This window comes from Silurus aristotelis (assembly GCF_946808225.1).
Source record: "Silurus aristotelis genome assembly, chromosome: 17".
Lineage (NCBI taxonomy): Eukaryota > Metazoa > Chordata > Actinopteri > Siluriformes > Siluridae > Silurus > Silurus aristotelis.
The window spans coordinates 16645431-16663487 of record NC_139590.1 but is presented as its reverse complement, the minus strand read 5'-3'; the positions used below and the strand labels follow the sequence as shown (position 1 = coordinate 16663487).

General features: G+C 41.0%; 2 long non-coding RNA genes across 2 annotated transcripts in view; one reads left to right on the top strand and one right to left on the bottom strand.

The window, feature by feature from the left end:
- The window catches only part of LOC310739805, a 77742-nt gene that overhangs the window by 48659 nt on the left and 11026 nt on the right, over positions 1 to 18057 (top strand). The gene's annotated exons all lie outside the window — the stretch shown is intronic.
- LOC310739797 overlaps positions 13760 to 18057 on the bottom strand; it is a 69693-nt gene continuing 65395 nt past the window's right edge. The window contains exon 2 of the long non-coding RNA XR_014537495.1: positions 13760 to 14636. This is a non-coding gene — a long non-coding RNA (uncharacterized lncRNA). The remainder of the gene's footprint in view (positions 14637 to 18057) is intronic.

Below are 18057 nucleotides of genomic sequence, written 5' to 3'. Positions count from 1 at the left end.
TCATGATATTAACAGCACAAGTTGATAATGTGCATGTGATCAGATGTTCTGGAGCACAAGGTTATGATGTGATGTGTGTGATGTGTGTTATGTGTAGGCTTTGCTAAAAAGATATGTTTTTAATCTGCACTTAAACTGGGAGAGTGTATCTGAACCCCGAACACTGTCAGGAAGACTATTCCAGAGTTTAGGAGCTAAATGTGAAAATGCTCTACCGCCTTTAGTGGACTTTGCTATTCTAGGAACTACTAGAAGCCCAGAGTTTTGAGATCTCAGGGAGCGTGACGGATTGTAGCGTGTTAAGAGACTGGATAGATACATGGGAGCCAAACCATTTAGTGCTTTATAAGTGAGTAGCAGTAGTTTGTAGTCTATTCGAAACTTAATAGGAAGCCAATGTAGGGACGATAAGATTGTCAAAATGTAGTGGTAAATAAAAGAGTGCTACACTTAAATGATCAAGCAGCTCAGTTCCATGTTGACTTTACTTACTGTAAGTTCACAAAAAAATAGGCTGAATTGTATGCCTTGGGAGCCAGAACCATCTGGCTGGCCCAGTCATCGTAGAACTTCTTGTTTACCTTCATCCAATCAGTAACTTGGCAACCTACATAATTTGAGATGAACATCTGTGATGTACACATGGAACGGAGGTGGATTGAGCTTTTGCAATTTTACATTTGGTCCTAGTCTATCCTTCTTCTAAATTACCTTTGACAAAGCCACAGAACCTCCTCTCTCTGTGGTTTAAAGATATTGAGGTGGTGTATTTGCTGTGCCCAACTTTTCTATCTGCTTCTCTGTTCACTTAACCTTATAGTCAGTGTTTGAAAATCACTCTGTGACCTTTGGAGTTTAATGTGGGTAATGATGAGCACTTTATCTCTCTGTGACGATTCATATATAGCCCCATTATACTGCTGGGATTGACATTCTTGCTCCTTTAACACATTCTCCTGTGTTAATTGCCCTACCGTGACAGGTTTTTGTTCTTCAGTCAAGAACATACACAGGAGAGTGGTAGCTCAGTGGTTAAAGTACTGGGTTACTGCTCGGAAGGTCGGGGTTCAAGCCCTGGTATCGACAAGCTGGCACTCTTGGGCCCTTGAGCAAGGCCCTTAACCCTCTGTGCTCCAGGGGTGCCATTTCAGCAAGCTGGGCTGTGCGAAGAACGAATTTCACTGTGCTGTAATGTATGTGACAAAGTTTTCTCAGACAACATCTAAAATGCTGCTCTGAGGCTTGATTTTATTTAATAATTCAAATGAGAATATCCCAAGGATGCTTACAGGACATCTTGTGCTCTGAATAACAGGAGTACAAGCTAATAATCACAATTTAATTGGGTAGCCAGAGGATTCTCTAGCTGTATTCTACAACATGAAAAAGTAGAAGTAGACATTAGTGAATTGAGGTCTGGAATCTAGTTGTCCTTGTCTCCATCATATGCCACTGGTCAGGACACATGCCAGGGTTCTCTGCAATGCCAGATGGGTGCTCCATGTGCAGCTCATGGTGGGACTGGTGGATGTTGATGAGAATCTTGCAAGTCTCTGCAACGTCCTGAGTTTTGGCACCAATTTGAAATTTTTTATAAATTGGACTAGACATGAGGAGATGGGATTGGGCTTGGGATAATGCAAAAAGGGTTATACTAAATAACTCTTTATTGTCCTTTGCTCTTCACACACAGCCCTCTTTGGTGCTCAGCTTTTTATTCTATGGCTCTTGTCCCTCCTTTTTTATCATTGCCACTTCTCACTGAGACACATAACATTTGTTCGAAAAGTCATGTACATGTAGCTCATTACCACTCACCTTTGAGTGGTAATGAGCTCTGTGCTCCATTCACAAACTGATGCTCGACCATGCTCCTGCTTATATATATATTGGATGTTATAAAATTACCTCCCAGTTATTATTTAGTTCCTAATTTCCTAATGTTACTATCCTGTATGATATTGCTAATGTTATATGTTGAAATATTACTGTTGAAAGAGAATATTCTCGTAGATATAATAACCAATATTAGAGATATAATTCAATAAAATATTTTGCTTTAGAATAATTAAGGGCAATTAAGGTTTGTGAAATACCTCGTTTGTGTTCCTTACACAGTAAATCATGCTGTGTTTCATTTGTTTCAGCCTCCATTCACTTGTCCAGCCCTTGTTCCCACAAAAACTATTTACTAAGTTCTGTAAATACAATATGTTTCAATGGTATTCACATATGACAATCTTTTTGGGAAATTGTGTAGCATATAAATGGATAAATAGCATGATGTATGTATTCTTTTAGCTGAAACAACTGAGAAACAACAAAAAAATACACTAAACCTTTTCAATGGTAAATCAATGTTTTTTTTTCATATATCTCTTGTTTAAATATGCAACATACATGATGGGCAAACTGTGGCATACATGGTTATTTATTGTCTTTACTCATGCATGACCTACAAAACCTCTTTTTAATTAAAATATGGTGAATATTAAGAACTTGCCACACAGTCACTCTTCTTTACATATTTATAATTCTCAAATGTCACAGCTGACCTCGTTCGCATAGGGTTCGTACCAACTGGCTTCCAAGCAGCACCCTTTGTACAAAAAAAATCCTCAAGTTCAAAGCAAGCAAACTAACGAATAAAAACCATAGAAAAATAAATAGCTAAGCAAGTAACACTGTTAGATCCATATTTAGGGCCGCAGTGATTTTGGAGCATTTTAGATAAAAAGTACCTCAACATGACCAGAAGGCCAAAATACAGAGGTGAAATGGTGCCTCTCACTCATATTCATTGGGGCATGTAAAAACTCTCTGCTATTAGTTTAGTTAATTTTATGGAATGTGTCTAATCAAAATTGGCTAATTCATATGTACAGTGGAGCCATAAAATGTGACGTAGTCTACTAGACGGATTGAGGTCTGCAGTCCTAATGCTTAATCAGTGTTGCAAAAATTATTTAACACAATTCTACTGAATTCTACATCAGTTAGCGAAGGGCCCGCTCTTGAAAAGTGTCAAAAGGGTGCCGGATGTCGTGGGGTGTGCAAGTGGACCTGACAGAGGGCCTGAAGACAGGCTTACACAGCAGCGGGTTAGGCTGCGGGTTGCCTCCACACAATGGGTGTGTTGCAGGCATACCAGGCTGACCTGCTGCCGAAGATGAATGAAGAATTTAGTACTGAGGCTGATGATAATATGGAGCTACTTCGCGCTGCCGACCTAGCCTTTGGGGCAGTCCATGTCAGCCTTAGTAGCCACAGAAAGGCATCTGTGGCTCACCATTTTGGATATTCCCGACAGGGACAGGGCTTTTCTGCTGATCCAGGCATCACAAAGCCCAAAAACAGAGTGTTGCCACCCAGACCCCTCTGGAGGGGCCCAAGGGCCCTCGGCGACGCTCTAGGCCCAAGCCCTTTACAGAAGATGAGATATTGCAAAGTTATCCCACCACCTGTCCTCTGGACCCAATTCCTTCAACTATACTTCAGACCATCAAACAAAATATCCTGCCCTTCATCTCCACAATCATCAATGGGTCATTAACATCTGGCTATGTACCAACTACCTTCAAGCAAGCAAGGGTCATCCCCATCTAGAAGAAACCTGCTCTGGATTCATCATACATCAAAAACTACAGACCGGTATCACTTCCCTCCTTTCTTTCTAAATCTCTGGAACGAACTGTTTTTAACCAACTGTCTGTCTATCTCTCACAGAACAACCTCCATGATCCTAACCAGTCTGGGTTGAAAGCGGCACATTCCACAGAGATGGCCCTTTTGGCTGTTTCTGAGAAACTGCATGCTGTTTGGTCAGCCAAGCTGTCATCTGTACTTATCTTCCTGGACCTTTCAGCAGCATTTGACACAGTCAACCACAATACACTTTTGTCAACCCTCAAGAGCCTCGGTATCCGCTGAACAGCATGGGAATGGTTTGCTTCCTACCTGAAAGGTCGCTCATACCAGGTAACATGGAGAGAAACCACATCTGCCCCGTGCAGACTCACCACTGTTGCTGCCCCGTGCAGACTCACCACTGTTGTTGCACAAGGCTTCAAGGTCCCCTTCTTTTCTCCCTCTATACCCACTCCATCGGTGAAGTCATATCCTCACATAGGTTTTCTTATTACTGCTATGCAGATGATGCGCAACTGATCTTTTCTTTCCCTCCATCAGATACCACAGCTTCTGCTCGGATCTCGGCATGCTTGACAGACATATCTTCATGGATGAGTGCTCACCAACTAAAGCTCAACTCCAGCAAAACAGAACTGCTGGTCATCCCAGGTGAGGTAACCTTGGGGTAACTATGGACAATGAACTGTCCTTCTTCCCACATGTTTACTAATGTGGCTCGTTCTTGTCGATTTCTTCTCTACAACATCCAAAGAATTCAACCATTTTTGTCCACACAGGCTGCCCAGGTGCTTGTTCAGTCTCTTGTCATTTCAAGACTCGACTACTGCAACTCTCTGCTGGCAGGTCTTCCCCTTAACGCTATTCGTCCACTGCAAATGATCCAAAATGTAGCTGCATGGCTTGTGTTCAATCAGCCTAAGTTCTCCCACACCACCCCACTGCTGCACTCCCTTTACTGCCTAAAGGACTTGTTCTGGGAGCTTCTTGTCATTGCACAATGCTAACGATGGATGCATCCCTCACGGGGTGGGGAGCGGTCATGAGTGGCCGCTCCACCCAAGATTGGTGGAACAGGCTCCATCTCACGTGGCACATAAACTGCCTAGAGATGCTGGCCGTGTTTCTGCCTCTGAAGCACTTCCTCCCAGACCTGAGGGATTGCCATGTGCTGTTGCATATGGACAAAACTTCGGTGGTCTCTTACATCAACCACCAGGGGGTCTCTGATCTCTCCCCCTATACAGGCTGGCACGGCAAGATCCTCCTGTGGTCCCAGGGGAAACTGCTCTCATTGAGGGCTGTCCACACCCTGGGATACTTAAATCAGGGAGCAGATGCCCTTTCGAGGCAAGGGCCTGGGGAATGGAAGCTCCACTACAGGTGGATCTGTTTGTGACTTAAGAGACATCGCACTATCCCCTCTGGTTCTCCCCCTAGGGGATGGATGCCATGGTGCAGACGTGGCCGAGGCTATGCCTGTACGCCTTTCCCCCTATCGTGCTGCTCCCAGGAGTTCTGAAGAGAGTTCGGCGGGAGGGAGTCCGTCTCCTCCTGGTGGCACCCCAATGGCCGGGCAGACCATGGTTTCAGGACTTTCATCCTTTATCTCTGTGAGATCTGATATCTGATTCTCAGCTCTTTCTGATTAAAATAACTGCTGCTTCAGTATAGTGACATATTTAGGATTAGTAGCACAGATTATGATTAGATGCACTTAGGGGTTCGTCTGTTTTTATTACAATGGACCTCTCATCTGGTTTTGGCAGGTGCCGCTTCATGCCACAGACAAAACAAAAGCAGCCTTCATTCACCGGTCATTCCTTATACCAATTTTATACCTTATACCATTTCTTATACCAACAAAGTAAATGTTCTTGTGTATGGCAGTCACATTTTAACACCCACTGAGAAACGATGGTCAACCTACAATAGGGAGTTTTGGAAATGGAACATTGTGTGGTCCATTCATCACTTTTGCCAGAATTATTTGGCTATTCTTTTCACATTATTACAGACCACAGGCCCCTGCTTAGTCTGAGGCAGATGGTTCTGAATGGTGATAATTCAGGCCATTGAGCAAGGTGGGAAATTGACTTGTACAATTGTACAATTGAGCACAGACACGGTCACAAACCGTGCAGATACCATGGAAATGCAACGCAATGTCTTGTTGGCCTGTCAGAAATGTTCCGATTGACTCTTCACCTGAGATTGAAATGTGTGAACTTTGTTTCGGCTGGCACTCAGACTGATGTAGTTGATTGACAGCTTACTGTGCCTCCTCTACAGTGCACCCAGGTTAGATGCTTCTGGCCCTACATGTCTAGAGACATTACAAAATTGTGTCTGCAGTGTCAGGCTTGTGAAGCAAGGAGGCCACAAACACCAAATAATCAGGCCCCTATGCAAAACATAGTTACAAGCATGCCTTTTTAGAAAGTGGCAGCTGCCTATTACACGAAGAGGTAACTGATACATTCTCATGATAATGGATTATTTTACAAAGTTTTTGAATGTATATGCACTCCCTGATCAGTGTTTGACAACTGTGGCAAAATATTTGTTTGAGGATTATAAAAGCCGTCATGGTATACCCAAAAGTTTGCACAGACCAAGGTCGCCAGTTTGACTCTGATCTAGTCAAAGAATTCTCTATACTTGGAGTATGCAAAACACGTACCTCACACTATCATCCTACATCTCACGACATGGTAGAAAGTGCCAGCAGATCTATCAAAGATCAACTTGAGTCAAGTTGCGTTTGTATACAATACAAGTGTACACTCTTCCACTAAACATTCACCTTTCTTTATTTTATTTATTTTTTGTTTGTAAGAAGAGTAGATTCACCTACAGGTGATATTGGTGTGACCTATGAAGTGCAGGATCAAGTAGATCCTAGGGCTAAGTGTAGAATACTACTGCCTCAAGCCTTATCGATCTATATTGCCACCAAACTCTGAACGAAAAAGTACTAATGTGCACCCCATCCACAGTTGGATCCCACCTCTCACTGCGCTTTCAGGCTTTCTTCCTTATGAATACTAAGAACATTGTAAGCGTGAGTCACCTACACCTATTCGGGCCAGGGAAAATGGCCAGTTTGAGGTTGATATTCCCATGAATCAGACAACCCCATTTACTTCAGCTACTCCCATTGTTGACTCTCCAAGTTGGTATCGAAAAAGAGGTATGGGCTTATCTTCCTCAGTGCTATAGAGTTGGGTTCTGAATGTAGACAATGGCACTAACACTATTAGAACCATGTTAGTAATAGGGTTGAAATATTCCACAGTGTGGGTGTTGTGGGTGTCTTAAAGTGTTAATCTTCACTAGTCAGATGTCCCTCATGGATGCAATTTCTGCTAGGTGTTTCTTTATTAGGTGTTTTACCATAGGAAACGTCTAATTCTATGGAGGGAGAAATTTGTGACCCATGTCATTGAATTGAATTGATTGACTTGACTGCCTGGTACACATCAATGAGTGTATTCTATATATAGTGTATATCGTTACCAGGTTACCAGATGTTCTTTTCCTTTGGTTTACTTTCTTTGGAAGTCTAGCATTTTATAGAAAAATAAAGAAAAGAATTAATTAAAATATAAGCGAGGGGTTTTGCAAAATTATTAAATCAATTATGTGACCCACGAAACATTCTGTGCAGCAAAGGTGTAATTCTTCTCTGATTATTTTTCTTGTGCAACAAAACCAACAAAAAAATTCTGACATATCTTGTACTGACAGAGATAAATATTTTATGTATATACATATAATGTACAATATATACATATTTTTGTTCTGTCATTCTGATAATTGACAATTTGATTATGGTGAATAGCAATCATTGCTAGTCTTTGAGACATGTATAAGTATTTGGATAGCTGAGTTGCCTTTTGGATTCAAAATTAACTTTAGTGTCCAACAGTGCTTTGGTGGTAAAAACTGTATAAATGTGTTTTAATGTTTTTAAGTAATGAGAAATGCTAGCAATAATAATAAAAAAAAATGAAAATGCAAAAATTGAAAAGTGGAAAAAAGTATTGCTCTGCCACTGATCATGGCAGCATTGTTGAAAGCATTTTTTTTCCTGCATTATCTGAAGAGGGAATTCACAAGAAGTGTGAAAAATAACATTACAGTAGCTGTCCTTTACACTATGTTGTTTTTTTTCTCAGTGAGATTAAATGTCTCCAGTGCCAAAACAAAGCATAGTAATCCTATAGTAATAGTATATATAGTATATCCTATATACAGTAATCCCATAGTAATTTCAAACACCAGACCTAGGAATCCTATGCTTTGTTTAGTGTTTAACACTCAGTAGCTCAATGGATAGATTTGTCTAACAAATGTTACCCATTTCAAAATCTCAGGATCAGCTCTTACAAGTATTGGACCAATTCCATGTGAATTACTACTTCATAAGCAAAGTTGATTAAATGCACACAGGCCGGCAATGATATACAAGGAGAGAAAAAACATGAATACAAAAACACAGAAAATTTGAGTTAAATACTAAAATGCATTAAGAAAATAGGCAGAGCTCATTTACATTTACATTTGCGGCATTTGGCAGAAGCCCTTATCCAGAGCGACGTACAAAAGTGCTTTGAGTCTCTAGCAATGAATAAATCTACACTGGTACACAAGATTACAAACGTAATATAAATATAACTCTTGAATTCTACAAAGCAAATTTGGAAAGTGCTAATTTAAGGACATTCATTCCACCACCTTGGTGCCTTGAAGTATAGCTCAACATAATTAAGGAAACAGACCAATGATAAGATTTACAAAAAACTGAAATCAGAATAGAATAGAATAGAATAGAATAGAATAGAATAGAATAGAATAGAATAGAATAGAATAGAATAGAATTTTTTATTGTCATTGAATAGGGTACAACTAAATAAATTTGTCCTTAAGGTGCATAAAAATAAAATATAATATAGTATTAAGAATTTACACATAACTGAGCCGTTAAAATATGAACATATTGCACGTTTAAATATATAGGTATTCAATATATTCAAAGTATTTATGCAGATTGTGGTTGGGAATTAATTAATAGGAGGTAGTATTGTGTGTAGTGCAGATAGTTCAATGCATACACTAATGGTGTTTCTTGGTGTCTAGCGCTCTAATAGCTCTGTGGGAAAAAAACTGTTCATGAGTCGGTTTGTGCATAGTGTGATGCACCTGAACCATCTACCCTAGGATAGAAGGTCAAACAGATGGTGTCCAGGGTGGGCTAGGTCGTTCAGAATGTTGTTTGCTCTGCTGAATAGTTCTTCCAGGGAGAGTACTAAGCAGCCGATTATTTTTTGGGAGTTGTTGTTTTGGGAGCAAAATATGGTGGGAGACTTGCTTTGATGTGCTGAAGAACCAGCCTTTTTAAGCACTTCATTATAACGTGAGTGGTAGTCACTGAGGCAACAAGAAGCACTTTTTTTCGGTAGTGGGATGATAGTGGCAGACTTCTGTCAGGGTGCTATGCTGGATAAGGGACATGGATAGGTTAAAGATCTTGGTAAAAACAGCATAGAACTGGCACAGTTTTTTCTTTAGAAACCATCCTGTCTCGCCATCGGGGCGAGCAGCTTACCTTGGGTTTATTTATTGCTTTGAGCACATGCCTCACATGTGTATGGACATGCAGTATGAAGATGTGGTTGTTGGAGACGAATAGAGATGTCATAACAGTCTCTGCTGCTATTACCTTATAAGAAACAATTAAGTTCCTTGCTAATGAGATGTCCTCTTTGGAAGTCATGCAATAACTGGTCTTGTGCTTGTGTGCTGAATACCTTGCCACACCTGTCTCTGGGTTGTTGTTTGTAAAGTGATCCTTATTTATTTTCTAGTAGTCCATTTTAGCCTCCTTGATACCTCTTTTTAGGTTGGCTTTAGTAGCACTGTAAAGGGGCCCTGTCTCTATATTTGAAGGTGATATTTTAGGCCTTGAGGAGTGTTTTGACCTCTTTTGTCATCAGGGACCTCTGACTGGGGTACACCCTGATTAGTTTGTACACTGTTACATTGTCAACAATATTTTTTCGTGTAGCAGAGCACTATTAATGTATACACCATCCATCCAGGTTGTATCTATGAAGATGTCCCAGTTTGCTCTCTCAAAACAGTCCTGCAACTGTGAAGAAGTTCCTTCTGGCTAGATTTTAAAAGTCATTGTAGGTTGAGCTTTTCTTCGGGGGTGGGGGGGGGTAGTAGATGCAGTAGTAATATTGTTTTAAAAACATTTTTGATGTTTGAATAAACTTTGTCTAACGTGTTTTTCCCCTCGGGTGGCACATTTAATGTGCGGAAAAACTGCCTTTAAGTCTTCATGATTAAAATCTCCAGCTATTTTATAAGCTGCTTCAGGTTGGTTTTTCTGCTGTAAATTAATAGCACTAAATAGATGGCAAATGCTATGCTAGCATTGGCATCTGGTGGGATGTAAACAGCTGGAACTACAACAATAGTAAACTCAAGTGGGAGGTAAAAGGGCCTGCATTTAACAGTCATGTATTCCACATCAGAGGAACAGTGTGTGTCTATAATTTTGGTGTCTTTATACCAGCTGTTATGAACATAGCCCCCCCCCCCCCCCCCCTTCTCTCACCGGAGTCTTTGTTTCTATCCTAACGAAATACTATGCAGCCAGCTAGCTTGCTCAATTGCTATCTAAAATCAATGTGTAGCCATGTCTCTGTAATCAGCAGAATGCAACAATCCTCAATAAGTTTGTTCCCAGTAATTTGTAGATTTATTTAGTTCATTTTGTTATTTATGGACTTGGCATTGGTGAGAAAAATGCTCTGAAGCGGCAGTTTGCGTGGATGTTTCCTTAGCCTAGCGAGCAACCAGACAGGCATCCCCATTTTTGCTTTCTGTGTTTTCTGTTCCTTCAACACCGACTGGAGCTGATGATAAGATTCCGGTCTTCTGTTTTCTTCTGTGGTATATTGTGCATATGTATATATTTACTAGTAAGAAGGTCTTGTTGGCTGTATATGGGATTCACACTACACTACTATACTATATATAAAAATAGTTAAAAACACACTTAAAATGCACCGAAAGGAAGAGTGTTGGGCCACTGCGTCTGGACACACCACTATCTTGTCTTGTTGTCAACATTAACAAAATAAATGTGTGGTAACCACAAAAGACAGAAATCATCTGGAAATCATATAGAGTAAAGTGATATTTTCCGCCTTGCTGTATTTCACCTTAACACCACTACAGACTATTAAATATAGCTGTATGGAATCAATGAAGCAGGTGCAGGTAAAATCAGTCATTATTAAAGCTTAAACAAATCAAAGCAGTCCAAAACCGAAGACAAAACAAAGACAGAGGACAAAAAAGTGTCAAAGTCCAGGAAGTGGTCAGGTATGGTACACACATCTTAAACTAGTGCAGTCAAAAAGAAGATGAGAGAACCGGAAATAGGAGCCTAAACAATGGCTTGGTATAGTAGGGAAACCCAGAATGTATACTTTATGCAGTGAGTGTGGCTAGAACATCCTCATACAGTGTACATGGGTGAATATGATGTCACATTCATCCATGTCTGTGATAACTGTTTGTTGAACTATCATGTTTGCAGGCTGCATAGTGTTCTGGGAAATGTATTTTGGTGTTTATCCAGGTTAGGCATGACATGCTCAATAGAAACAATCTTCTGCTGAGAAATTATGTCTGGTATGGTTTGCATTGACAAAGTTTTTGGTAGCGTTGGTTTTTAATGTATTCAGAATTTTGATCTGCTGTTTAATTTTTTTTTTTTCTAAGGTGAAAACCTATATATTCCACACCAAGTAGTTTATTAGGAGACAGCTCTAAAGCATTTGTTTTTTATTTTTTACAGATCAGGAAATGACTCGTGTTTTATAAGGCTAAATATAGCAAGTTTAATTGTCGAAAAGCGTTACCTGCAAAATCATCTAAATTAAAATGCAGATTAGCATCTGGATGTACATCTGCACCAGCTCAGCTAATGTGCTGGTTTTAAAGTAGCATTTAAACAATACAGTTCATAGATGTCTCATTGGTTTCACAGAAAAAGGGCTGTTTATTCTGGTCCCTGTCCACACATAATGAGCTTCTTAATGCGTAATAAAAAATGAATGAAATCCATTACTACTGACAGGGGGAAAGAAAACCCATTCAGGAAATAAATTAACATGGCACCTTAATTAAAAGAGAGGTATGCAGTATAGCGAGGGTACATTAACGCCTGGATGAAAGTGCACTAAATGAGTTCCAGCTGATGGCTGAACTAGGCTAATGTTAGAGATGGATATAAGGAAGCATTTTTTTATAGCGTTCAGTAAATTCCTAGAATGGTAAGGCATTAACCTACAGTAGGTTCTATTTCAGTTGTTTTCTCTTATTTCCACTTCTTTAAAAATGCATTTGACTGGGACATGCAAATTAAAGGTCAAAGTGTTTAGCCTCTGGGTTGTCAAGACATTCAAATAAGCTAAGCAGTCACACAGTTGTTGATGCCAAAAAATCCTCAAGGAAGTGCTTGTCCACATGGCTTATTACACACACAGTTGCATAGGAGTATGTATGTGTATATATATATATATATATATATATATATATATATATATATATATATATATATATATATATATATATATATAAAACACTGTGTTGTCTGATGGCCTGTTTCTTATGGCCTTGAAACCTGCCGTCTATCGTCTAAGTGCTGCCAGGTCCTTTTACACTTATCAAGATCTACTTACAAAAATTGCCTCATGGGATCTCAATTTTGTACCCATTTTGGTAAATTATGTGAAGTGGGAGCCCAAAGCAGTTTCTGTTTCTGGTAAGAGTGTGGTCAAGATGGTATTCCAAAACAAATCCCAACTGATGATATGTTGTATACATTGTGCATACACTAAGCAGTGCTTTTTATTAAAATAATCCAAACCAATGAAGACCACCTACAGACAGATGGGCTGGTAGATGATTTTAATGAAATGCTTTACATATAATACAGTGGGGCAAAAAAAAGTATTTAGTCAGCCACCAATTGTGCAAGTTCTCCCACTTAAAAAGATGAGAAAGCCCTGTAATTTTAATCATAGGTACACTTCAACTATGGGAGACAAAATGAGAAAATAAAGCCAGAAAATCACATTGTCTGATTTTTAAAGAATTTATTTGCAAATTATGGTGGAAAGTAAGTATTTGGTCAATCTCAATACTTTGTTATATACCCTTTGTTGGCAATGACAGAGATCAAACGTTTTCTGTAAGTCTCCACAAGGTTTTTACACACTGTTGCTGGTAGTTTGGCCCATTCCTCCATGCAGGTCTCCTCTAGAGCAGTGATATTTCTGGGCTGTCGCTGAGCAACATGGATTTTGAACTCCCTCTAAAAATTTTCTATGGGGTTGAGATCTGGAGACTGGCTAGGCCACTCCAGGACCTTGAAATGATTCTTACAAAGCCACTCCTTCGTTGCCCGTGGTGTGTTTGGGATTATTGTCATGCTAAAAGACCCAGCCACATTTAATCTTCAATGCTCTTGCTGATGGAAGGAGGTTTTCACTTAAAATCTCATGATACATGGCCCCATTCATTCTTTCCTTTACACCAGGGGTGGCCAACCAGTCAGAGACCGAGAGCCACATTTTTGACCGTGTTACTGCAAAGAGCCACATCATACACATGAACATCACCCATCCCTTCCTCTCACACACACACACACACACACACACACACACACACACACACACACACACACACACACACACACACACACACACACACACACACACACCTCTGCTCAGCCAGATTTATTGTAAATGTCACACACGAAAATAATGACAGAAATTGACTCCTACAGTTCTAAGACCACAGGACAGTCATTTTCAACAATGAACATTGTGTGCACTGTCTCACACACACAAACTCTGTTTAACCAAGTCCACAAACAAAAATATAATAATTTACAATAGCGTTTTTCTTTTACTATGCATGTTACTTAGTGGGATTTTTGGCATTCCTTGCCTTTAACAATCCCCTTCAAATCTGCCTCGTATTCCGTTGTTGCCAATCGAAGCAATTCTTTCACGTGTGTGTCAGTCAGAACAGATCGATGCTTTGATTTCACGTGTTTCAGTGTAGAAAACAAGGACTTTGTGGTTATTCTTATGTGCGTGTTCACTTCGCTTGAGTTTAATACGGTATTTTCCTCAAATGCGCATGTGCGTGAGATGAATATACCGCAGGGGTGGGCAATTAATTTTTACAAGGGGCCACATGAGAAACCTGAATTGTGTCAGAGGGCAACACCAACGATAATTTTTTAGGGATGCACTGAAATGAAAATTCAATTCAAATGGCAATGAAATCCATAATTTTTTGTGTTATGCCTTTTGCCTTGGCACCATCACTGGAAAACTTTCCTGCTTTTTCAAAAACGTCCTCTACAGACGGACTGCGCATGCTCGGATTGACTTTACTTTTCTGCGCCGCGTTCTTCTCATATTTAGAATGGCAATCGGGATGTTTGGATTACAGGTGATAAATTAAACCCGACGTGGAGAAACTCTTTGCAGATACACCCCCTCTTGAAATTTCAGCATTGCATGTTTTGCAAATCGCTATCCGCACACCGCAAACATGTTGCTCTTATCCAGATAACTGTGTGCTGGCTGCGCTTTTTTATTGCATCATTACAATTGTGTTTCTGTCGTGTCTTTCGGATTTAGGTATTTCCGAAAATTCTCGGTGCATCGCTGTAATTTATGATTGGCCTCATGCCAAGGTCTGATATACCGCAAAGTTTCCCAGTAGGGGCAAGCTCATTTAAGTCTTAAAAAATACCGTATTGAACGTAAGCAAAGCGAACACGCACATTAAAAATCAAACACACAAAAATCTATATGAACGTAAGAGCCGCATGAAACCGGCCAAAGAGCCGCATGCGGTTTGCGAGCCGCGGGTTGGCCACCCTGCTTTACACTGATCAGTCGTCCTGGTCCCTTTGCAGAAAAACAGCCCAAAAGCAAGATGTTTCCACCCCAATGCTTCACAGTAGGTATAATGTTCTTCAGATGCAACTCAGCATTCTTTCTCCTCCAAACACGACAAGTTGAGTCTTTACCAAAATGTTCTATTTTGGTTTCATCTGACCATATGACATTTTCCCAATCCTCTTCCCCAAATGATCTCTAGCAAACTTCAGATGGGCCTGGACATGTACTGGCTTAAACAGGGGGACACGTCTGGCACTGCAGTATTTGCGTCCCTGGCGGCGTAGTGTGTCACTGATGGTAGCCTTTGTTACTTTGGTCCCAGCTTTCTGCAGGTCATTCATTAGGTCCCCCCATGTGGTTCTGGGCTCACCGTTCTTGTGATCATTTTGTCCCCACGGGGTAAGATCTTGCGTGGAGCCCCAGATCGAGGGAGATTCAGTGGTCTTGTATGTCTTTCATTTTCTGAAAATTGCTCCCACAGTTGATTTATCACACCAAGCTGCATACCTATTGCAGATTCAGTCTTCCCAGCCTGGTGCAGGTCTACAATTTTGTTTCTGGTGTCCTTTGACAGCTCTTTGGTCTTGGCCATTGTGGAGTTTGGAGTCTGATGGTTTGAGGTTGTGGACAGGTGTCTTTTATACTGATAACGAGTTCAAACAGGTGCCATTAATACAGGTAACAAGTGGAGGACAGAGGAGACTCTTAAAGAAAAAGTTACAGGTCTGTGAGAGATCCAGAAATCTTGCTTTTTGTAGGTCACCAAATACTTATTTTCCACCATAATTTGCAAATAAATTCTTTATAAATCAGACAATGTGATTTTCTGGATTTTTTTTTTCTAATTTTTCTCTCATAGTTGAGGTGTACCAATGATACAAATTACAGGCCTCTCTCTCATCTTTTTAAGTGGGAAAACTCGCACAATTTGTGGCTGACTAAATACTTTTTTGCCCCACTGTATGTAATGCATATTCATTAAAATGTTTGTTGGTCAATCGGTCAATTCTTGTGGGAGAACCTGCTCTAGATTTAGAATAAAGTCTTTTTTCCAACTATAATTTAAATTACCTCTTCAAAGTCACATGGTGAGAATACTGATTATAAGGTGTTACAAACAGAGAAAGCACAGCAGGTACTAGTGGGTGTTGACAAAAGGAAATCAGTTTCAAAATGTCAAAAACATAACATCCCACTTCAATCCCTCCTGTCTTTTAAAGTTTTAGAGAGAAAGACGATTAAAAATTGCTTGCTTAAATTTTGGACGAATACCATCTCCTATATAGTAACTCATACACAAGAGGCTAGGTTTAATTTGTACTGTATATTTTATTATATATTATTGGAACTATTAGCCATCAAGAGTGAGAAGGCTAGTCACTCCCTGTGAAGGAGTTTTAAAGACTGCTGGGTCTGATTGCAGCTACGTCCAACGTGGCTCACCTTGGCCTCCGGCACATGAGACTCCCCCAGTTATTGGTCAGAGACAGAGGGTTCTCCCAGAATAGCAACCCACTCTGCACCATCAAGATCATGCGGTGAGCCCTACGAGCATTAGATGCGCATGCAGTGGAGCCGACGCTAGCTTCTGCAAATGAAAAGGGAAGCGTGGCATGGATGCAGGGAGTGTGGCTCAGAGATGCAGCTTCTCGTTTCCTCAGGGAAATAAGGTTATATACGTAAACTAGAGACGTGCCCTTTCAGGAACTCGAGCTGGGTCTCAACGGTTTGAAAACGAGTGTCCAATCATGCCACACTGACCAGTCCTTGCCCAGTGTGTGCACATCCAAAGTGCAGGACAGAGGAGCCAGGAGTGACTCTAAGGCTGAGGTCATAGAACCTGACAAAGGTCAGCGGGGTGGACCAGCCCGCAGCATTTTATATGTCTTGAAGTGGGACTCCAGAGGACTAGGTCATAGTCCCAAACAGGCATTTTGGGTCACGTCCCGGGCTTTAGCCTACGGGTGTCGTGCAGGAAACCAAAGGGTGTCTGCCCAGTAACCCGCGATAGCGGACACGTAACCCTTCAGGGTCGAAGGAGCCAACCCTGGGAGAAACTGTTCCTGCAGGAACTCCAGCACTGAACCAACCAGGCAGTTGACTGGTTCCAATTGGTGGTGTTTGCACCATGCAGAGAACAAGCACAAATAAGTGGCATATGACCTCCTTGTAGAGGGAGCTCTGGATTGGAGGATGGTCTTCACTACCTCAGTAGACAGACCAGCTGCTAAGAACTGTGCCCCGTCAGGGGCCACAGCCTCCATAACTCTGGGCAAGGGTGAACCAGGGTACGCCTGGGAGAGAAGATTCCTCTTAGAAGGAATTTTCCAAGGAGGTTCCTCGAGAAGGGACACCAGATCCGTGAACCATGGTCTGCCCAGCCATCGAGGTGCCACCAGGAGGAGACGGACTCCCTCCCAGTGAACTCTCTTCAAAACTCCCAGGAGCACCACGATAGGGGGAAAGGTGTCTACATCTGTACCATAGCGTCCAGCCCCAAGGGGGCTGGGTGAGTGAGGGAGAACCAGAGAGGACAGTGCAATGTCTTTTAAATTGCTCCACCTGTACTCTGTAAAACCTCAGCCAGGAAACAGCGAGTGTGTATCTTGTCTACAGTGTGTATCAGGTGCGAATCATTTACACACTCACAATTAATAAATCAAGGAAAAAAACCTTTATATAGTTATGACAGCCAAAAATTTTCCTGGCTCTTAAAATCTACACAATCTGTTGATAAACTGTCTAGAATCGCCATCACACCAAAAAAAAACTTTTTTTTGGCTTCTCCCATTAGGGGTCACCACAGCAGATCATCTGCATGTTTGATTTGGCACATGTTTTTACACTGGATGCCCTTCCTAATGCAACCCTCCCCATTTATCCAGGCTTGGGACCGGCACTAAGAGTGCACTGGCTTTTCCAACCCTAATGGCTGGGGTTGGTTCCCTGACCAGGAATCAAACCAGTGCTGCAGCGTTGAGAGCGCTGCAGCCTAACCACTAGACCACCAGGGAACCCCTCCCATCACAGTAAAAAACTACAGCTAATTAAATATCTACATCAAAAAATGTACAGCTTACTAAGCAATAGTGTCCTGCATGGCTTAGTTCTTGGACCACATTGGGTTTTAGACAATTACTATGCAGATGATATTTTGTTACTTATGTCTGTACTTTGAGAGTCACTAATGGCTGGAACCAAATTTCTTGTGTTTGTCAACACACTTGCCAATAAACCTGATTCTAATTCTGATTAGACTTAACTAATTCTTGCCTCCCCCTACAGACACTCTTTCAATTTGGATTTCGGCATGTCTGGCAGATATCTCATCGTGACATTTCTGTGTTTGACAAAATATTAATCTATTGTCTTTCTCTACATTTTTATCTTTCAAACAACC